Source organism: Microcebus murinus, chromosome X (assembly GCF_040939455.1).
Source record: "Microcebus murinus isolate Inina chromosome X, M.murinus_Inina_mat1.0, whole genome shotgun sequence".
NCBI classification, from domain to species: domain Eukaryota; kingdom Metazoa; phylum Chordata; class Mammalia; order Primates; family Cheirogaleidae; genus Microcebus; species Microcebus murinus.
In genome coordinates, this window is record NC_134136.1 from 93,860,385 (window position 1) to 93,884,538 (window position 24,154).

Here is a 24,154-nt window from a genome sequence, read left to right on the forward strand (position 1 = left end):
GTTGTAATTACATTTAAAATTCCATCTCTGAATTATGACTAATCAATATTAAGAAAGAATATGTTTTTTCTAAGAAAGAATATTTTTATCTCCACATTTCTGGTATCTACTTAAAAAAAAGAACATTTTTGGTAGCAAGGATTCATCAAATGAAGTCTTCCGGAGGAAATTAAGGTTTCCAGAAGAGCGATTTTAATTATGCTTTAGTAAAGTCTACTCCAACAAATTAGAAATTAATCTTTTTCTGTGTTGAAGCAAACCCAAGAAAACTTATTTTCAAGAATTTTTAAGTTAGCTAAAAAATCATAACCTACAAGTTAAAATAATCACTTGCTATTTTAATTATGCAAAAGCTATGTATCTAGTTTAAAAGTATGTTAGTCAGAAAACAGATAAATGAAAGACAAGTTGAGGGTTGCCAAAATCCCAGTTTATAGTTGTAAATTCCTAAGGTTTTAAAGCATAGCCACAGGCTAATTGCCCAAAGACCTGCTGCCCACTGACATTTGTGGAGGACTGGAGTTAATGGCAGGGCATGTCAATTTACTAGAGGCAGCTCATGGTGCGACATTTTGACAAAAGAACTGGATCAGGTTACAGCCTGTTCCTATTATCACCACAGTCTAGATTTATGGTTTCTAACACTGGCCCTACAAGAAATAATGGAAATGATGACAACAATCCCCACTAGACAACAGATTGCAGAAAAGCATGCAATAAACCACAATCAGAAGTGACCAGAAAACTAAACATCCCTGACAATACTTCAAACGTGAAACAGGTGTCAGCAAATTAGCCATTTAAATATTTCTACAACTTCTCAAAATTTCAACACAAAAAAACTCAAATCAGTTTCTAAAGTAATCTAAAACCAAGCAATATATTAAATGTATTTATCATTATTGAGTATTGTATCTTAATTCTTTTAATGACCTAAGATGCTGCATTTCATTTGAACAGATTTATGAAACTCTACCAAGTTAGTTAAAAATTAATACTGATTACATTACTTTTAAAATAAAATTAAAACTTATCAAAAATGTTTCAAATAATACTTTTTCAATTCTTTCAAAAGAAAATATAGACAACAGTTTCACAGCAAATGGCACATGTAGAAATGAAGAGAAGAAACACATTTGAATCAGTATTTAATTTAAAATATGCATAAAGGAATCGTAAACCAGTTAAAACTGATGAAAGGTAGGAAAAGTGACCAAATGTTAACCAAAAAAAAAAAAGACTTTGTCAATACACAACCTTAAAAAACTGTCAAGGTTACAAGGTACATACCAAACAAATGGAGCTGTTTATGTCTGGAATTCAGCACTGGTTAATCCTTATGAGAACAGGTTGCAAAAAATTGAGTATGTATTCCAGAGACAAGCAAAGGGAGCCTCACCAACTTTTCTGGGAGAAAAGAAAGCATCCTCAAGGTATGCCCTAGAACTGCAATATATCTGTCTCTTCTGAAGTTTACAATGGCACATTACCACAAAAGGTGGGCACTCTCTTTCCGCTCTTACAACAATTTGCTCCTATAAACTTAGGAAGGGGCAGAGCCACAGTCATAAACATAGGTCACAAGTAGTAGGTAGTCAAATGCTATCTCCAAATGTTTCCCAGGTCTTTACTCCCATAAAGACTCAATAAGCCTATTCTATTTTTTTTAACGCTTTAAATAAGCAATTCATCTAGTCTTGGTCAGATTATCATGAAATTAAGAACACCACTATCATACAAACTACTATAGGAACTTCAAATATTTTACTTTTCACATAATAAGATATCCCCCATTTCTTAAGTTAAAAACTTTCTATCACATGTGCAAAAAGTGAAATTAACAGAAAGGTTTAGGGACTTATGTTTAGTAGAAGTCACTTAGCATAAAAACCACCAGTATTATTTCTAATGTTGCCAAGGTGTACTTCTATTGGACGACATAAAGACAAAATAAGCAAAAATGCCTTACTCACAAAAACCAAAGAACATATGCAGAATTCAAAGCTTAGATGGTTTCTGAAATTTTCTCAAGTTATCTCACTTTAAGAACCACCACTCCTGCTATCTTTTAATAAATGAGATGTTACCACTACAGAGGTAAAAGCATTTCTATGCTTAGAGTAACCAAAGCCTAAGCCAGTTAAAGTCTGGAAAACATACTCACCACTAAATTATACCACTATTTATATAATGTTATAAATTAATTATACCATTTTAACCTAAGATAAGTAGCAGTGGTTTCTTTCCTCTATTTCCCCAAGACAAAGGGATCATGAATATTAAGCCCCAAATCCAAGGAAGGATAAAAACTTTCTTTCAAAATCACCAATATTTGTCACTTTCAAAATTTCCAAGTTTTTTATTCCTGGAATCAGCAATCACTTCAAATTTTAAAATAATTATGTAATAATTCTTAGACATTAATAATGGTTCTAAAATTCTTAGAGGTGCTGGATTTGCCCACTCCAAACCACAAAACACATTCGGCAATGCAGACCAATCTTCACCTTACAGCTCTAAAAGCTTACAGAGCTCACTTTTTTCTTATCTTGTATATCCTAAAAACCAGGAATATGACTATTAGAAGACCCCCAGGGAGGGAAGCTAATAGAGAAGATGACCTCAGATTTCCATTCACAACTGGAATGAGAACAGAGCTGGCATAAAGGGGGAAAAAAACGGCAAAGTAACCTGGCAAAAAAAGGACTAGAGGTGACTAATAACTAAAATAGCAGAGGATCCTTTGCATCTCCCAATGTTCCAGTTACTAAAGTTACAACAGTCATTTCCATTAACCCAAAGAGAGGGGCAGTAAAATATTCAAGTGAAAATTTCCTCTCCCACCCCCAAGAACTCAAACTAAAATTGGGATTTCGAATTCCTTTAAATGGAACAAGGGGCTACATCATTTTCATTCAAAAGACTCAGTAGTTAGCCTTTTCAAAGCACTTTACTATCATCAATTATTTCTCAGTGAGACAGAGAAGATTACCCTGACCATTTTACTGATGCGGAAACAGACACCAACAGCAGCAAAGGGAACAGGGGCAGGAAGAGGGGTGATAGGAAGCATCTGGGAGGAACAGGCAGGCAGCTAAAAAGGAACAAGCCCAAAAGAAAATGAGAGTCACATCTGGCTTATAGCTGACCATCATAACCCTTATTTGTTATTTTTGAGCTCAGAGAAATTTCTGAAATATTTTGAAAAAAGAAAGTGCTTTAAAAATGTCAGTTTAAATCTAATTACAGTCTAAACTACTTGGTCATAGAAATGAAGTTGCTTAGCATTAAAAAATACCGAATCTCCAGAGCACATACTGATTTCAGTTTATACCAGCAACTCATTTTTTCCCCTCAAGCCTAACCAGTATGTTATCTATTGACCCAGAAAATAATCTCTCATAACAACTATAGATTTACATAATCATAACAAAAAGACACAAATATCCCATAAATCAGAAATAATTTGCAATTACAACCCAGAATTTTGTTTAGAGAATTATCACAAAAATATTCCTTGAATTTGCCCTTTAAATAAAAGGAATACTTGTTCTATATTCACATTGATTATCTTAGCTATACCCTTGAAATTTCCAGAAATAAACTACTGGTGGGAAGTTTTAAACATCCAGAAACTAGCACGCATAGTAGGCTGTGAATAAACGTACATTGAACTCCATACTAAAGACAGCACAGGTGCTTAAGAAAGATGTGTTGATTGAACCATAAATCCAAAGGACTGACCAACTGCCTCATGAAAAAAACTAATAACACCTCTTTAAGACTGACTCCAGCGTTCTTTGTACATGTTAGGATACCATCAACTTTAAAGCATACTCATGCATAATGCAGTAGCTATACTAATCTTTTTTTCCCCAAACCATCAATTCCAAAACAAATCAGGTTCTCTGGGGTAAACAGGTATACACACCAAGAAGCTCATTTGGTTGCATGATATAAAGTGTATTAAAAAAAACTTCAAAACCATTTTAAATGGTGTTTGACTAATTTTTTTTTAAATCCTATCAAACTGTTTTAAAAGTTATGGATAAAGCTATAGCAGAACAAATACAAGGCATTAGGTGAATGTTTAAACACTCCTTTCTCAAAATCCCAATTGGACTCATTTCCAAAAGCATATTTTCACATTCCTCCTATTAAATATACAAAATCACAAACAGTCTGAAAGAATATTTATCATTGGAGATACACTATTTAATGAGTAATTAAGAAAAAAATGGCAAGGAAGGCAAAATTGTCATTATCGAAAAACATTCCCAAGCACTGTTATGGAAAGGAATATGCATTTATGAACTTATTGTTATAATACAATTGCTTATCATAGGAAGTTGCACTCCATAAATGTACATCTTAAAATACTCTTCCCTCAAAACATAAGTATGAATAGTTCTGGGGGGCATTAAAAATGTAGTAACATCTGCACTTGTTTCAGGAAAAGAAAAATCTCTAATAAATTTGTAAATCATATGATCATAAGCAAGTTACTGACGTTCCCTGCCTCAGTTTCCCCCTACTAACCTATCCATTCACGTTCTCTAGAGATGTTCTAAAGTCACCCCACAGTCAAGTCATAAACGTTAACCTTCACGTTCTTCAAATAAGAGGCAAATTTCAACTGCAATTACACTTTGTGATAACAAATGTTTAACAACGTTTTTCAAGAAATCACTAGTCTTAAATGGGAACCTGTAAGCAAATACCTGTGCTGCTCAAACACTGTGGGGTGGGGGGCTCTCGGGAGAAGGGGAATTACAGTTCGGCCCCTAAGCTATGTATAACCTCAAGGCGCAAAATCAATGGAATTCGCCTACACTTGTTCTCCCTCTGGCTCTTCACACTTGGATGGAACACCAGCACTATCCAGGTGAAAAAAGTCAGAAGGGTAAGGAACCATTATTTAGAGGCTGTTTCTAAATGAAGGCAGCAATGGTCCCGAGACTCAGGCCGCAAGTGCGCAGCGATCATCGCAGCTGCCTCGTGGCCCCTTCGGAGACTTGGAGCCCCCCGGGCCCCTCGCCGCGCCCTCCGTGCCGCTTCACCCCAAGGGCTAGCCACCGGCGCCCTTCAGCCCCCGCTTGGAGCCCCACGGAGCGCACCTGGCACCAGGACCCGCGCCCGCGTCCCGCCACAGGCGCATCCTTCCGGGCTGTCGTTTCCCTCCCAAACTCCAAAAGTTGCCTCAAAAGTCCCCGGAAGACGTCCGGGCCCGTCTCAACCCAGATCACGCAAAGTCACCCCTGTTCCTCAGTCCCGCCACCCACCCGCAACGCCCCCGGGCCCCAGGCTAACCCTCCCCACGCGGGGAACTCCGCGGGAGGACAGGGCGCTGTCCGCACTGCCTGTGAGGTGACGGCTAGAGGACAGCGGCCAGCGCCCGAATGCCGCGGGCGGCATGGGCCCGCGGCCGACGAAGGGGCCCCGGGGGAGCGTGAGGGGAGGCGCGAGAGGGGCTGAGGGGAGTCCGCGGAGGACGCTACTTGCGGGAAAGAATTCGTGGCCTCAAGGGTGAAGTCACCGGGGGCGAACGACGAGGGTGCGGGGCCGACCTGAGGCGGGACCCGGCGGGGCGGTGAGGGGGCGTTCCTCGTGAGGGACGCGCCGCCGAGGGTTTCCTCCCCGCCTGCCCGCCCACGGACAACGGTCAAGGACCGGGTACCACAGCTCCGTCTCCCCGCTCCTTACAGGGCCCGAAGTCACCACGCACCTCGGGTCTTGTAGGCGAAAGCAACGAAATTCTGTCACGCTGGTCCCGCGAGCCGGCACCGGGCTTCACACCGCCGCCGCCATGTTTGAGAAGCCGCGCGCGGAGCCGCGCATGCCCCGCAACCGCCACCGCCGCCCCGCCCCCCCGGCCCGCGTGCCCTGCGGTTGCCGCGTGCACGCCCTATGACCGCCGCCGCGTGCGGGGCCCGAGCCGGGGGCTTGGCAGCTTTCCTGCACGAGCGCGAGCGCCCGCAGTGGCCGACGGTGAGATACTGCGAGCCCGGGAAAGTCCTTGGCAGTTTTCCCTCATCCCCCCAATCCCACGCCAAAAACAAGCCTGTTGTAGTCCATGCACCCAAGGCCGTGGAGAGCTCCTAAGTGGGACCCCCGGGTCCGCGTCAAGATCCATTCCGGGACTTGCTCGCTTTCGCCATCGCCTTCAACTCCTAGCCACCACCCACCCTGGCCACGCACCCAAAAAGCAGGCGCTTCCCTAGGAACTCAAGCAAGTTCGAGGAGCAGGGAAAAAGCAGCTGGTTACAGCAGCTTGAGCAAAGCCACTCCTTCGCGGGTTGCAGCATATTCCTTGCTTTTTTTTTTTTTTTCCATGAGTTTTTGCCACGCATTCTCCTTCCTCTCAACTCCGCTTTCTGGATTTAGCTGTTTCCCAAAAACCAGTTGAGCTAACGGGAACTAGATTATTAACCTGCAGGGGAAATCATTTGCTCACTAACTCAGGAGCATCCCCGCCAGTGCATTTTGAGGTCCCATCTGCCAGCTCCCCCCTTGTTCCCGGGAGGAGCCCATAGTGCAGGTGGAGGTCGCACCAAGAGGAAGGGGGTGTAAAAATTGCCTTAAAACAGCCCGCGATTCTCAACACAAAATGGAGCAAGCAGAAAGCCAGAGAAGAGCATCCGTTCCTCGTAAGGTTAGGTATAAACTAATTTCAAACTTTTGTTTGAAAAATAATACAATGTGCTATGCTAGCTAAAAGTAAACCATTGGTAGGCCTTCTCTCTCTACAACTCTTTTCCAAAGCTTGGTGTAGCTTTTGCACCCATGATCGTGTCAACTTAGTGTATAGGGTACTTTTTAAATCATCATTTGGAAATCAGAGCCTGAAACTAAAATCAAAAACAACCAAACAAAACAAATCTGTGGAATATGTCCATTTTCTACAGAATAATGTAGAATAAAATTATTTTCATTAACAATTTTTGCAGCATCAAACAAAAGCCAAATTAAAGTGTTTTTATTGTATCTAAACACTGGTGAATGGCACAAAACCAAATTGCTCTGGTTGTTCTTGAATCCTTCAAAAATGAAAAAATAAATGTTAATGCAAAATTCAAGTAAACTTTAAGGCAAAAATAGACTAGGCCAATGATATGTAAATATTAAAGACAGACTTGGTCATATCAATTGTATATAATATATATCACATAGAGGATGTTGAAATGGTCTAAGATGAAGGTTCAAAAATGTTTTTAAAAGTTAGAGATCTTTAATGGAAAGAAATTAGAGGTTTAATCTAAGCACACCCTTAATATGGGCAACAGCAGGGGTGGGGGACTTAAATTCTTAATTAGTGGTCACTGTCTTTCTAATCCTGATGCAATGGAAATATTTGAAATTCATCTCTACATTCTAAATATGAAAGATTTGACTTATCATTTATACCTGTTTTACATCTATAGGCTCTTTATAAAATTATAGGAATCCTAATCTGATTGCTAAATTGCGTGTCTCACTGATGCCTCACTGATGCAACTTCCCATATTTCTGTTTTTAACAAATTACTGAAGCCCTTACTCTAAGAATGTAATTTACACTATCTATATTAGAACATCTTCTCAACTACTATGTTCATCAGTAGATTTATAGAAGTGTGATTCTTTGTTATATTAAATATGTTGTTGATACTGATAAAATGACTACCATTTATTGAGCACCTACTATGTGCTGAGAATCATGCTAGTCTGGTTAGAGACTAATTTCCAATATTCACAGTGTTCTCTCACAACTTGCCTATGAGGTAGGTGTACTCTCTAATACTTTGGAGTTCTTATTCCCATTTTACAGATGAGGAAAATGGATATCACAGAGCAAATAAGTAGCAAAGTTAGCTTCTGAACATACATTCAAATACTTTCTAACTATTCCTTCCACCCTTGTCATCAATCATGCTTTTATCATACACTATGTTTATAAACTTTCAATAATAATTATTTTATTTACTGCTTTTCCCCATTTGCCAAAATACATTTGACTGCTTTTTTAATCATGTTGACATAGGTTGGAACATCATTGGGTTGTTTTTTGTTTGTTTGTTACATTATATGGAAGTATCTTGCACATAGCAGGAATTGAGTAAATATTTGTTGAATGAGTGAATGGATACCTACTATTATGATGTTCAGTTAATTTTGCCTATAAAATGTGAAAATGGGAGACTGTTAAACTGAAAGAGTAAGAGCTAAGGCTGGTGAAATCCAGGTTTTCATAATTTATTTTTCAAGCCTCAAATTTGCTCCTGTGGATTTGCTCCTACAGTTCTTACCTCGCCCAAAACCTATGACAACCTTAAAGGAGATACATCACCCCACCCAGTCCAAGTCCAATGCACAATACTCCTGTATCTCCAGTGTGTTTGATTACTTCCTTTTGTACCTTTCTTCAGAGTTTAATATTAGACAAACAGAATGAAAAGATAATCTTTCCTAGATAAGCAAGTTTAATCTAGATTTTCATCAATACACACCCTTATATTGAAACAATATTATGTGTGTACATGAAGTTAACATCTTAGAATGATTAGGGAAGACTCTTAGTTTTTTCACTTCATGCACTTCTTTCTCCATAAAACACAGAAGCCTAACTTAGTCTGGCAGAAACTAGAGATCCAAGGTGTAACTATAGTAAACTCACTATTCATATTTTCACCTCAGTGAAAAAATCCATAGAATGGGTATTAAATAACTGATTAAAATAGTTACTGAGTTTACAAACATCTTTAAAACCTTGTTTCTAACAAATTGCCCTTTTTTCCCCATTAAACCAAGAGCACATATCTGTAAGTTGATTTTCATATTATTATTTTTTTGTTACAATAAGCTTCTTTTCCTAACTTCAAAATAGTAACTTCCCTGGAAAAATATCCAAAAGGGAAGTGTGTGATAGGAGAACAGAGAAGCTAGTCTAACGGGAAGGCAGCCAGTGTGTTGTAGTGAAAGGATGTGGCTGTGACAGTAGACTTGAGCTCTGGTCTGGAATCTCAAGTCTATCATCAAGTACCTATATTTCTCTAGAATTTTTTTCATTTTTAAAATGAGGGTAATAAAACCTGCTACACTTACTTCACAGATGAGAAAGTACTATTTAAATGTGTCAGAAAAACCACATGGTCTTTGCTTAACAGATCCCCACAATTTACAAAAAAAAAAAAAAAAAAAAAAACAACACATTAGTCTTTTGCCAACAAAGTGTATGACATCTAAGCTGACTTTGGCCAAGTCATGTATTTTATATGCTGTGAAAACTGGCATAACCTCAATGAGCACTCTACCACACTACACTTGGCCTTTCATTCAGTGATTTAGTGAATGCTTGTTGTGTGCTGCTCTGCTAGAAGTGAGGATGCCAAGGTGACTAAGACGATTTGAATATTCAAGAAGTTTACAATCAGTCCAAAGAGGAGAGATAGACAGACAGATATATGTTTTAAGATCTTCGGAAGAACTGGGATCTATTATCACACCCTTCATCACATCAAACACTTTTAAATGTACCCATGTCATATATAATATTGTATAACTAGATAAATGGAATTGCAGTTGACCAGCTGACAACTGGCCCTTTGGGCATTTAGTTAAAACACTTATTAATTTTGATTTTATACTTCTGTACTGGTTATTCTCCAAAGAGTCACCTGGACTCATTACCCCTTCCTTCTAGGACCTGCATTCTGGCAGTAGCAGTGGCAGTGGCTCTACAATGACAGTTCCTGGCAGGGGCTCCTCCACAGCTTCGGTTCTCACTGGGTCTTCAGGAAGGTGAGTGAGTATGATTGGGGTGGGGAAGAAGCAGGTACATCTGGCGAAGCATCTCCCAGTACCTAGCTCCTTCAGCATCCCTTGTTAGTTCCCTTAAAGCTACCCACACCTCTGTAAATAATTCAGCAAATTCTCTTCAAAATCACTACGACTACCTTCTGTTCCTGCTGGGACTATTATTGAAACAGTTTTCTTTTCATATTTCAAGCCAACCAACTGTGGGGATGAAGGCCTCAAATATTTCTGTAAGGTCTTTGAGAACTTCTAGACCCAAGACACTGTGTCTATAGCACCCAAGGGTTTCACAGCCTGTCATATGTAAGTCACTGGGATATTGTGAGCTAGAGTGGATAAAATTAACCTGGAGAAAGTGTCTTAGAGTGAAAGTTAAAGAAGATAATGTATGAAAAACACCTAAATGCCATCTGATTGATAATAAACACTCCATACCACAATTACTAGTTCCTCATGTGCCTATTTCTTAAGAGGGTAAAAGAAGTGACATTTGAGTTGAGAGAGGAAGAATGCAGTTTGCCAAATAGACACAGAAGCTCATTGGGAACAGCATGTGCACAAAGTCATGAAAAGTCACTGCAGGGTCTTTGACCAGTGAAAGGTTCCTTGTACCAAACAAAATAAGAAGGGGTCAATTTAGTCAGGTCTTGGAATTCTGTGCTAAGGTGTCTGAATTTCATTCTGTGGACAATGGGGAGCCATTGAAGGTTATTAAGCAGAAAAGCTGTAGAAAGAGTTGCAGATCCTGTAACTCCTCTAGCTGCTGCTGCAGCTCCAAGGGCTCTGCTCACCTTTCTTAATGGAAATGTGACCTCTGCGAGAGCAGCCTGAGATGGGACAAGAGCTGACAGGAGGCCACCGGTTCTCCAGCAGCAGCCCTGGAGAGTGCCAGCTGGAGTGGACAGAGGCTGGGAGCAGTCAGAGCAGTTAGGGTTTAATGGTTACAGGGAGAGTGACAAGGACCAGAGAAGACAGTGGGCCAAGTGGATCAACAATTCTGCAAGGCCACTTCAAATGTCTCATGCTTTTGTTTGTTTTCCCTTCAATTGAGGTTTATCCTACACACAGTAAAATGCACAGATTATAAATGTACAGCTCAATTAATTTTTACATATGTACACACCCATGTACTCACACTGATATCAAGGTATAAAGATTTTCGATGCCCCAGAAAATCCCCTTATGATGCCTCCCAGTCAGGACTCCCCCCACTTCAAGTAACCATCATTCTGATTTCTATCACAGATTTCTATAGATTAGTTTTGCCTATTCTTGGATATCTTATCAGTAGACTTACACAGTATGTCCCCTTTTGTGTCTGGCTTCTTCACTCTATGTTATGTTGCTAAGACGCCTCCCTGTTGGTAAAGCATCACCCTCATTCTTAGCAAGTGTTACAGACATCTTCACTATACCCCCTCCTTCCTATAAGCTTTTCTTTTTGATTAAAGTTATTGTAATTTGTCTTTCAATTATTTTCTCCTTCTTACAATGATTTTTCTTTAATTAAGTCCTCCAATTATATGAAACCTTGGTTATCTTAATAATGAAAGCTTTACTTTATTCATAGGAAGAGAAGGTTTCACTTCACACCTGTGTAAGGTACTGTGTAGGTAAACTATTGACACTTCTTCCTCTTAGAGTCCTGTGTCTAAATACAGATTTGTAAACCTGCATGGTGGTTGGGAAGGCAAACACATATAAAGGCCCTTTGCATTCCACGTACTCTACCAATTTGAGGGTTTTTGTTTTGTTGGTTTTTTGTCTTGCAAAAAATAAAGCAAACAACCAAGAGAAATTGATTGGAAAGGCAAAAAGTCAAACTAACAGCAACAATGGAAATAGGAGGCAACCTCAGACTAAAGGAAGGGTGTGATTAGCGGAGTGTGGGTTCAGGAGAACTAGGAAAGAGGGCAAAAGGAAGCAAAATGGTAGATAGAAGTGGTCATCTGCCTACTCTTTTTTTTATTTCAAAATATTGCAGGGTACAAATGTTTTTGGTTACATGGATCACTTTTGTAATGCTTGAGTCAGGGTTAAAAGTGTGCCCATCAACTGGATATTGTTCACTGTACCTGTTAGGTAGGTTTTTGCCCATACCCTCCTCCTCCTTCCCTCCTGCTTGATTTCCATTGAGTTTTACTTTCCTCTATGCATATGTGTGCTCGTCAGTTAGTCCTAATTTAATAGTGTGTAAATGTGATGTTTTTTTTTCCATTCTTTAGATACTTCACGTAGGATAATAGTCTCCAGTTCCATTCAAGTTGTTGCAAAAGGCATTAAGTCATCCTTCTTCGTGGCTGAGGAGTATTCCCTGGCATACATATACCACATTTTGTTAATCCATTCATGAATTGATGGGCACTGGGTTGATTCCACATTTTTGCAATTGTGAATTGTGCTGTAATAAACATTCAAGTACAGGTGTCCTTTTGAATAAAATTACTTCTTTTTCTTTGGATAAATACCCACTAATGGGATTGATGGATCAACTTTGAGTTCTTTGAGGAATCTCCATACTGTTTTCCATAGAGGTTGTACTAATTTGAAGTCCCACCAACAGTGTGTAAGTGTTCCTTTCTCTCTGCATCCTTGCCAGCATCTATTGTTTTTGGACTTTTTAATAAAAGCCATTGTAACTAGGGTAAGGTGATATCTCATTATAGTTTCGATTTGTATTTCCTTGATGATTAGTCACATTGAGCATTTTTATATGTTTATTGGCCATTTGTCTATCTTCTTTTGAGAGGCTTCTGTTCTTGTCTTTTGCCCGCTTTTTAATGGGATTGTTTGATTTTTTTTCTTGCTGATTTGATTGAGTTCTTTGTAGATTCTGGTTTTTAGCCCTTTATCAGATGTATAGCTTGTGAATATTTTCTCCCATTCTGTGGTTGTCTATTTGCTCTGTTGATTATTTCCTTGGCTGTGTAGAAGCTTTTTTAATTTAATCAAGTCCCATTTTTTTGTTGTTGTTGCTGTGATTGCCATTGGGGTCTTCATAAATTCTTCGCCTAAGCTGGTATCTAGACACCTGTCTACTCTTGAACACCAAGGTGACCGAGAGCCTAACAGATGACAAAGAGCACTTTTTTCCCTATAAAGCATAGCATAGTTTTTGCTCCTAGACTGGTTCAGTCCTATGTCTTTCTGTTTTTGGTGCATATTGATGTCTTTGCTGATTTAACACTTCCACTTTCCTAGGGCCTCACATCATTTGTTTCCCTTACAGCTCCTATCTTTCCTGGGTTATGCCCTTTAGGTCTTTTCCTGTCCCAGTGCCAGCTTGAAGAATGGTCCCTTTCACTTCAGTCCTAATAATACTTTCACTCTAGCTGTGTTAACCACTCCTAAGTGAGCCCCAACCTAGGTCTTTGGAAGTCTTTTAGGTTATAACACTTAGACTTAACTATTTTTTTCTCTCTGTGTATGTGTATGTCTTTAATTTTTAAAATACACAAAAGTATAATAGTAAATAAACTCCTATGCACCCATCACTCAGCCCCAATAATTATGACCAATCCTGCCTATGCATACCTCTCTCCATTTTCCCTATTCCCATGTTATTTTGAAACAAATCCTAGATATCATATTGTGTATTTTGTAAATACTTCGTTATGTGTCTCTAAAAGATAACTCTTTTATAACATAATTATATTAGCTTTCTATTGCTGCTGTCACAAGTTACCATAAACTTAGTGGCTTAAAACAACAAAAGTTTATCTTAAAGTTTTGGAGGTCAGAAGTCCAGAATGGGTCAACAGGGCTGCATTTCTTGGGGGCTCTAGGGGAGAATCCACTTCCTTGTCTTTACAACTTCTAGAGACCACCTGCATTCTTTGGCTTGTGGCCCCTTCCTCTATATTCAAAGCTAGCAGTATAGTATCTTAAAAGCCCTCTTTCTTTTTCTCTCTGACCTCTGTTTCCATTGTCATATCTCCCTCTCTCCAACTTTCCTACCCACCTCTTTCCCTCATAAGGACCCTACGATTACATTGGGCACACCTGGATAATCAAGGACAGTCTCCCTATACAAGACTCTTAACTTAATCATACCTGGAAAGTGCCTTTTGCTATGCAAGGGAACATATTCACATGTTCTGGGGATTAGGATGTGGACATCTTGTGGTAGGGCTCTTACCTGTCCAGCACATAACATAACTGTAAATCACCTAAATAATTTAAGATAATTTCTTAATATCATCAAATATCCATTCACTATTCAAAGTTCCAATTATCCCATAAATACACATTTTTACAGCTTTAGAAAAAAATAAGGTCCATAATTGCAATTGATTGATATGCCTTTGATGTCTCTTTTAATCTATAGGGTCCTCCTCCATCTCTCTTTTCTTCTTGCAATTTATTTGAAAAATCCTGGTTTCCCATGTTCTGAACTTTGTTAATTGCATCCCCATATGTTACTCTAGCCCCTGTGTTTCCTATAAATTTGTAATTTAGAGGCTTGGTAAGATTCAAGATTTTCTTTTTTTTTTTTTTTTTTTTGGCAAGAATACTTCCTAGATGTTTTTCTATCAGAAGATACATAATGCCTGATTGTCTCTCATTTTATGATGTCAGCAGCTGTTAATATTTAATGCCTCAATCTGTTAGGTCAGCGGTTCTCAAGGTGGGGTCCCCAAACCACATCTGCCTCACCTGGGAACTTGTCAGAAATGCAAATTCTTTGGCCTCACCCCAAACCCACTGGATAAGAAACCCTAAGGTAGGGTCCAGCAATCTGTATTTTAACAAGTCCCCCAGGGGATTCTGATGCAATTTAAAGTTTGAGAAGCCCAGCTGTTCATCAAGGGCTGCCAAGTAGTGATATTTAAGACTGACATTACATAAGGATTTAGGCAAAAATAATGTAAGAAAAAGCTCCAAAATAAATTAAGGCCATGTGCAAAACAGGCAAGTAGAGAAGCAAACATATTTTTTTAAATGAGGAATTGAAAAGGTATAAATATGGAATCCACACCATTTCAGTGACAAACACGCATCAGAGAAACTCAAAACCAAAGGCTTACCATTTAAAAATATTCCACATTATTTCTTTGAAATGACAGTTTCAAATATAAAGTCTCTCATCAAGATTTAAGAAAGATTTTTTAATGGAGAACAACAACAGCAATGTTGATTTAATGAGTAAGTAGATGAAAAGAATAAAAGTCAATGTTTTGGGCACTTTGTCATTCACAGACTGGAATTCAGAAAGACATCACTGAAATTCAGAAATTCTATATGGGCTTTATAGCAGTACTGTACCTCTATTTCCAATGTAAAGGGTTTGTGAGCACTTGGGGTCTCTCATGAGAGCAATAGAGAAAGAATAAGGAATTGGCTGACCTGGGTTAAAGTAGGCTCTAATCCCCTTTGGGGGATTGTGATTGATTCAGAGTTCACTGGACTCTAAAGTGAATGGAAAACAACCTCACCAGACATAAGCCCCTCTCAGAGCTGTTCCAGACCAGTGGGCCAAAGCCAGCATCTAGCATTGTAACTCATCTGCATGATATGCTGTACACATTCATTCCTCATTCAGGCAGGAAGTATTTCCTGAGCCTACCACACACTAGGTTCTGTGATAGATACATAGTCAGCAAACAAATAAATAAGCGATTTTAATGATAAAAGTGATCAATGATGTTCATGTGCTGCTTACAGGCACAAATAGATATTCATTTGTTAAGCAAATGGACTCATACGTGTTTATGTAAATGAATAAAAATAGTCCTTCATGCAAAATACTGTAGACTTTGAATATAGAACACAGTGAAATTAGACAAGCTAACATGAAATTCACTCAGGGAACATTTTCCTCCTTTTCTTAAAGAAGTTGTTTAACTTCTGCTTTTTGGAAATTTTTAACAAACTCTCCTTCACACATTCCCAGCAAGTTGCCATTCCAAACCTTGCTTCTAGGCATCTAGAAAGAATCAGTCAACCACATGGTCTAAAGACCTGGGTCCAGCAGGCCTTGAATAGCACAGTACCCTTATTGGCTTCTCTTCTCCCCTCCAGTGGTAGGGACCATCGACCCAGTGCCTGAGAAAAGAAGATGGAAATCTGTCGCTTTGTGGGATGCTTTGTGTAAACTCACAGTGTGCAAACCTTTTTTATTATATAGTGTTGGCTAGGAGAGGGAAAGAAAAATATACCAAGCCTAAGTCTGCAAACTTCCAAAGCACAGCACAACACATTAAAGGTTTAGTGTCATGAACAATCAGGTCCTTGTCGTCTACCCATTTGCTAGCATAGTTTCCACAAATAACAGGCAAGCTCTAAATTTTCATAAAATGTTTTGACAGTGCAGGATGGGCCAACTTTCTGGCGGTCTCTCTAAGGAAATGAGTGCAAATGTTTTTTGCTGTGAACAACCTTAAGTATTTTAAATCCTTGTTAAATAGAGTTGCCAACAGTCCCAAATTTGTTTTACAATTTCTGAATTGAACATTCAGGATTATTTTAGGATATTTTTTTCAATAATAAATATTTCAATAAGTGAGTTATCCTATTTCCCTTTCTTAAATATCAATGACTTTGGAAAACTTTGTAAATGAGAAACAAACTTTAGAAGCCAAATTGCAGAAGTTGAGATAAATAAAAATTTCCTAGAAAGCATATTATAAAAACAACATGACTCTATTGAGGCTTCCAGGAATAATGTATAACCACTGTCTTTACTATAATGATAATGCTAATTTCTAAATCAAAGGTTTGAGAAGCCAGCATAACTTACTAACCTGAAATGATTCTAGAGTACTTTCTTCAGCAGGTTATCCTGAAGGATGTTCCAAATCTGGCTTCCAATATGGAAGCCACTAGCCACAGGTGGCTATTTGAATTTAAATTAATCGAAATGAAATAAAATTAAAAATTTAGTCTGTCAGTCTTACTTGCTTCATTTCAAGTGCTGTATAGCTAGCTACATGTGGCTAGTGGCTGCCATACTGGACAGTGCAGAACATTCAGTCTCAAAGAACATTCTGTTGAACAGAGTTGTTCTAAATCCTTGCTACTCAAAAGGTGGATCAACAGCTTTGGCATCATCTGAGAGCTTGGTAGAAAGGAAGAATCTCACCACCCCCCACCAAACTTTCAGAATCTTCATTTCAATGTATAAGTCCATTTGATTAACAAGTGAATACCTATTTGTGTGCACATTAAAGTTTGAGAAGCACTAGTCTAAGTCAGTGTTTCCTAGACTGGCTTAATCATAAGAATCACTTAACACACTCAGTCATTCAGAGTCCAGGGCCTTGCTCTAGGATCTACTAAATTTGACTCTCCAGAGCAGGTGCTTGGGAATCTATGCTTAACAAACACCCCAGGTGATTCTTGTTGCTCTGGCATTGGGCACTGATTTTTTTTTTAAACTCCTAGGATTCTGATGGGTAGCCAAGGTTAAGGACCGCTGCTATAAATGATATTGATCTCAGAACTGCCTCTAGTATTAAAATTGAGTGTTAGATTTTTAAACAGACATAACTTAAAATGGCATTAAAAGTAAATCAAACAGTCTATGCAGCTTAGAAACACAGCTAAAGATCTCTTTATTCTATATTCCATGAACTAAAACAAGAAGTATCAATATAAAGTTTTGACTGAGTATTTTGCCAATTTCCATGTTATATAATCATACATAATTCTATATGGTTTTATTTTGTTTTGTTATGTTTTATATATTTTTTGTGTCTTGGCTTTCTGAATAAAATGATTAGTTCATTGAAGATGAGTGCTGTGGTTTGAATGCCCCTTCTAAAACTCATGACGATCAAAGTTTTGAGACTGTTTTAAGAAAAAAAAAAAATAAATAAATAAATAAAAATAAAACTCATGACGAAAATTTCATTGCCATTATAATAGTATTAAGAGGTGAGACCTCTTAGTATTAATAAGTATTAAGTATTTATTTATTTATTTATTTATTTATTTATTTATTTATGTTTTGAGACAGAGTCTTACTCTGTTGCCCGGGCTAGAGTGCCATGGCATCAGCCTAGCTGACAGCAACCTCAAACTCCTGGGCTCAAGCAATCCTCCTGCCTCAGCCTCCTGAGTAATTTGGACTACAGGCATGTGCTACCATGCCCGGCTAATTTTTTCTATTTTTAGTTGGCCAATTAATTTCTTTCTATTTTTTTAGTAGAGATGGGGTCTTGCTCTTGCTCAGGCTGATTTTGAACTCCTGACCTTGAGTGATCTGCCCGCCTCGGCCTCCCAGAGTGCTAGGATTATAGGTGTGAGCCACTGCGCTTGGCCTAGAAGTATTAAGTATTAAGAGGTGATTAGGTCATGAGGGCTCTGCACTCATGAATGGATGAATGCCATTATTGTGGGAGTGAGTAAGTTATCACAGGAGTTCAGCCTCCTTTTTCTCTATGTCTCATACATATGCTTCCTTGCCATGTGGTGCCTTCTACCATGAGATGACCCTTGCCAGATACCAGCACCATCATGCTCTTAGACTTCCCAGCATCCAGAACAGTGAGCCAAATAAACTTCTGTTGTTTATAAATTATCCAGCCTGTGGTATTCTGTTATAACAACAAAAATGGAATAAGACAGAAAATCAGTACTAGGAGTTGGGTTGTTGCTATAACAAATACCTGAAAATGTGGAAGCAGATTTGGAACTGGGTAATGAATAGAGGCTGGAAGAATTTGGAAGTGCAGGCTAGAAAAAGCCTGTATTGCTATGAATGGAGCATTAAGGGTGATTCTGGTGAGGACTCAAAAGAAGACAAGAACTGTAGGGAAAGTCTGGAACTTCTTAGGGATAATACTTAAGTGGTCATGATCCTGTGCAAGTACCTTGGCTGAAGCATGTCCATGTCCTAGGACTTTATAGAATGCAGAACTTAAGAGTCATGAACTAGGATGTCTAAGTAGCAAAGCATTCAGGCTGCTGTGTGGCTAGTTTTAATGGCATACACTGAGAAGCAAGAGCAAATGACTTGAAGACAGAATTTATAACTAAAAGGGAAGCAGTGCAGAAAGATTTAGAAAATTCACAGCCTGGCCATGTAAAGAGTAAAAAAGTGACCAGGCATGGTGGCTCACGCCTGTAATCCTAGCACTCTAGGAGGCCAAGGCAGGAGGATCACTCAAGGTCATGAGTTCAAGACTAGCCTGAGCAAGAGTAAGACCCCGTCTCTACTAAAAATGGAAAGAAATTGGCTGCATAACAAAAATACATAGAAAATATTAGCCGGGCATGGTGGTACATGCCTGCAGTCCCAGCTACTGGGGAGGCTGAGGCAGGGGGATTGCTTGAGCCCAGGAGTTTGAGGTTGCTGTGAGCTAGGCTGACACCACGGCACTCTAGCCCAAGCAACAGAGCAAAACTCTGTCTGTCTCAAAAAAAAAAAAAAAAAAAAAAAAGAGTGAAAAAGTGTGTTCAGGAGCAAATACCAAGGGTGTGGCCAAGCAACTGCTTGCTAAAGAGATTAATGACTGTATGTCTGGAAGGAAGCCAGGTGCTATTCACCAAGACATGGGAGAAGGACCCCAAAGACATTTCGGAGATCTTTTAGGCTGCCCTCCTATCACAGGCCCAGAGCTCTAGGAGGGTAAGATGATTTCAAGGAACAGGCCCAAGGTGCCCTCCACAGGCTTACTGCCCAGGGCTGCCTCACCATTCTGCTCCCCTCATGCTAGTGCAGCACCCCCTGGCCACCCCAGCCATGGCTCAAGCACTTCCAGGTGCAGCTCAGGTCACCGCTCCGAGTGCACAAGCAGTGAGCCTTGGCTGCGTCCACATGGTGTTAAGTCTGCAGGCTTGCAGAATACAAGAGCTGTGGGGGCATGGCTCCCGCCACCTAGATTCCAAAAGATGTTGCAGATAGCCTGGGGGGCCAATCAGAAACTTGCCACAGGGGCAGAGCTGCCACAGAGAGTCTTCGTTAGGGCAATGCCTAGGGAAATTTGATTCTGTAATGGGAATCAAATTTCATATGTTAGTGGACCTTGTGTGTTTTTCTTTTGTAGTTGTTTGTTTTTAATAGCATCCCTGTAACAAATCCTTCTGTAAGGTAAATAATCACTGTTGTGCATATAATTATCTCGTAATTTACATATTTAGTAAATTTCTATTTTCAGCTATTCTCTGACCTCCCTCTCTATAGTATGTGTGTGTGTGTGTGTGTGTGTGTATATGATCTCTACATATATAATCTTCTTCATATGTGTAGCTATCCAGGGGACCCCCTACAATTCCCTTTCTCTCTCAACCTGGCCACAGTAGAGTTTGCATTGGCTTAACCCAGCTTATACTGCTCCAGCCTGACATCCTTCTCACTTTTCCCTGGTCCTGGTTTCTCATCCTGTATCATTGCCTGTGCAGGTTTTTGGGGCCAGAACTATGTTCTTTGAATCCACAGCTCCTTCTTTATTCCTCAGACCATATCCACATTCCTTTTTTTTTTTCACTCCAGAAATCCAGGCTTGTTCCTCACTTCACTCAACAAATATTTGCCAACCATTTTCACTCTGTGCTGTGCACTGAATTGATGCATTACAATGAAAGGTGAACCAGAGAAAGCCTTAGCCTCAGGAACTTGCAGACCAGTGGAGGAGATGACATATACACAGCAGGAATAATTATCAGAGAGAAAGGAATGTGTCAGGTCTGGCCCATACCTATAAAATCAACACTGACCCAGATCCCAGCAGGAATCTAATCTGAGGAAGGAAGTGCTTAACAGATTCCAGCCCCTGGAAGGTCAGATATAAACATCCAGCTACCTTTCCTTATCATTTGATTCTGATGTGGTTCCTTAATTCTTATATCCGGGATTCTTACTTTGTCACTAGAAACCTGCTTAACATCTCAGTCTCCTGCTGGGGCCTCCAGATATTATCATTGGATTCTACCTTGGCCTCTGCCCCTCATTTTTGGTTCTAGTAACTTTCACAGTATAATATCTTTTCTTTGGGCTGGGGTCCTTGCATGAACTTCCCCAGAACTGCAATGACTACATGGCTCCTTGTTCATTCTTGTTCTTCTTTTTAATAGCTTTATTGGGGTATAATTGATATACAGAGAACTATACCTATTTAATATGTACAATTTGATGAGTTTGGGGACATATACAAACAACAATGATAACATCACCACAATTAAGGTAATAGACATGTCCTACACCTTCCTAAGTTTCCTTGTGTCCCTTAACAAATTTTGAAGTGCACAATAAAGTACTATTAACTATAGGCACTATGTTGTTCTCCTTGATGCTCTCTGATGCTACATATCTGCACTTTCAAACTTCACCTTCCTGAGATTACTATGACTGATTGAAGATGCTAGCTTCATCATCCTGGGCCCCTTATCCCGTTTCTGTCTGTGACTCAATGGTAATTTACTCTTAGACCCTGAGCCCCTTGATTTGTCCAGCCAAACTCTTTCCAGCTCCCCGAAGCAAGCTGTCCCAAGCTAGGGAGGGACCAGTTGCAGGTCTCTCCTCCCGGCTGACTAGCCAGGTATAACTGATTCTGCCCCACTGAATACTGGGATGTGACAATAGATGCTAGAACAGGTGTAGGTAAAGTGTTTAGACTCAGAGTTAAGTAAAGGAAGAGAGATATTTCTTTCTAGATGAGAGGGTTCATGGGGTAACACTTCATGGGGAAGCTCCAAAGGGCTTTTTCAGGCAAAAGCACAAAGGTGGAGAAATTTGAGAGATGCATAGGAAACAGCAAGTCGTTCGGTTTGGCTGGAGTGAAGAGCACAAAACAGAGTGATTTAGTAAAAGTAGATTGATTCCATTTCATGGAGGGCCTTGAATGTCAGGCGAGGGAGTTTGGATGTTCTTCACTAGGAAATGGGGAGCCTCTTTAGGTTTCTGTGGAGAAGACATGATTAGAGCTGCACTTCCCCAGTATATAGTAGTGTTTCTGGAGAATACCTGGTGACCTGTAATGAGTACCTGACTTAAGGTAGTCACAATAGGAAGGGAAAGGAAGGGACAATTACATGATTGTTGTAGTGAAAATAGGATGAAAAGATAGGATGCCATTAACTGATACCTCCCTCTTCCTTGCTTTCAGTATTCAAAGATGACTTAGGTTCGTCCTTGCAAACCAGGAGCATGGTGCTGTGTATCTGACAGAAATGAGAAATGCAGAAGAAGGAGGTAGTAGAAGAAAATCAGAGCCTGCTCACATTTGATCATGCTAACTTGGAATGTTAGACAGGGGTCGAGATATAAATTTCGAAGTCATGGATCTGAGGGAGATTTAGAAATGAGGGATATAGAGAAAGAGGCGATAGGTCAAAGTCAGAATTGGGCTCCAGTCAGTAAACAAGAACTACACCAGTGATTTTAATAGGGAAAACTGAATATAAAGAATTGCTAACTTGGCACAGGGTGGTTAACTACAGAAATGTAGTTAGAGAACTCAAAGGTAGCTACTGCAGAGAGTGGGCTCTAGGGCTGAGGGAAAAGTGAACAAAGAAGGAACTTGGAAAAGGAGGAGAAGCCCCCACCTGGCAAGGCCAAGATTCAGATGACTGAGAAAGTGGTACTCTTAGGTTCATCTGTGTGGATGTTCCCTGGTCCCTTGGTTCCCAGTGTCAAGAATGAGTACTGGTACCTTGTGGAGCCGATGACTGAGTGATCACAAGCACAGAGCAATTTTATTCAGTTTATCACATAAAAGAAAGAATGAAAGTATACAATGTAGCTATACAAAGTAAAAATATGTTCCAAAGAAAGTGGACTGGATTAGTGTCCATGAGCGCAGAAAGACACTGAAGGCTGAGCACATGCTGCCTTTGATAAGCTCACTAGTTTGTCCCACCTTTCTCCTGGCAGGATTGGTTGTGGTTTGTCTTTGGGGGTGATTGACAGGTTGGTGTTATATGACACATCACATGATAGGTTACATAGCAGGGTAGGTTATATACCAGTTTCCCTTCCTGCGCATGCGTCTTCCCCAGAATGCTTCACGAGGCTCCACCTATGTTATGCTAATCAGATGGTAATGAGCTGTAGGTCAGTTAAAGGCTACTAGGAACTTTTTACCATGTATGTTCCCACCAGGGAACAGTTCCTAGCCGCAACTTGGTTCCGGCTCTCTGCCCTTAGCCACCTCCTAGCCACCTGTTTACCCTCCACCAGAGCTAACAGTGCGGCTGCTACAGGAACCCACCACCCACTGCCACAATGAGGAGAAACCCGACAGGACTGTGAGAGCAGCCCACCGCCCAGAGAAGGCCTCTTTGGTGCCCAGCATCACGCCTTAGCCAGTCAAGCCAGTCCTAGCGGTGGGAAAAAACAAGCAAACAGGAAGCAGAAATAGTCCTGCAGCTCCCCCTTATGGGCAGAATATAACATGGGGTCAGCTGCCGGAGAAAATTGGGTTTGCAGAGTCCAGCTCCATTATTACAAAGTAGGGAAAAGACTGGCAGTATCAGGTTTTGATAATAATGTAAGCGTAGGAATTCTCAGACACCGCTGGTGGGAGTATAAATTAGTACAACCACTTTGGTAAACAGTTTGGCATTATCTAAAAAAGTTGAAGATGATGCTTTCTGCTCGGCTGAAGCCCCACTTCCGTGGTTCAAACAGCCACTGGAAGATCCTTAGTTGCAAGGCCCGGCTCGAAAAGGACCCCATAATGCCCCATGCCCTGCATGTGAACCCATCCGGCCTATAGTAAGGTGACCCACAGGTGTCACAGCAAAATATAAGCAGGCAGGGGCTTTAGCTTGGAAGAGATAAGGATGGCTGGCATGCACAAAAAGGTGGCCTGGACCGTTGGTATTTGTGCATCCAAGAACAAGCCCACTGAGTTGTTGCCCGCCAATGTGCAGCAGCTGAAGTACCGCTCCAAGCTCATCCTCTTACGGAGGAAGCCCTCGGCACCCAAGAAGGGAGACAGTTCTGCTAAAGAGCTCAAATTGGCCATTCAGCTGAAAGGACCAGTCATGCCCATACAGAATGTCTAGGAGAAAGCCAGAGTCACCGCTGAGGAGGAGAAGAACTTAAAGGCATTTGCGACTGTTCGCATGGCCTGCGCCAATGCCCAGGTCTTTGGCATATGGACAAAAAGAGCCAAGGAAGCCACGGAACAGGATGTTGGAAAAAAATAATAATAAAGCCCTGTTGGGGACTTGTAATAAAAAAAGGAAAAGACAACGAAGAAGGTGAGCATAGCCTATGGCCTAGCATTTCTACCCTATGTATATACCCTGGAGAAACATGTGCCTACAGTGTACATCTATATGAATGTTTAAGAATCTCCATAGCAGCATAATTTATAATAGCCCCAAACCAAAAACCCAGGTCCATCTATATTAAAATGCAAATATACATTGTGGCATATTCCTATAGCAACGAAAATATACAGCTACACACTGAG

General features: G+C 40.1%; 1 protein-coding gene and 1 pseudogene across 3 annotated transcripts in view; one reads left to right on the plus strand and one right to left on the minus strand.

The window, feature by feature from the left end:
* SCML2 (Scm polycomb group protein like 2) overlaps positions 1-5,835 on the minus strand; it is a 110,686-nt gene extending 104,851 nt beyond the window's left edge. For 2 of the 3 annotated variants that reach the window (XM_012784702.3, XM_075999088.1), the window contains exon 1: positions 5,726-5,806. The gene's annotated coding sequence lies outside the window, so the exon portion shown is untranslated. Of the gene's footprint in view, positions 1-5,725 lie in introns of all 3 variants that reach the window. The other variant, XM_012784700.3, reaches the window with a different exon arrangement.
* Positions 5,836-5,907: 72 nt separating this feature from the next.
* Positions 5,908-23,885, plus strand: LOC105882312 (large ribosomal subunit protein eL13-like; annotated as a pseudogene).
* Positions 23,886-24,154: the final 269 nt, after the last annotated feature.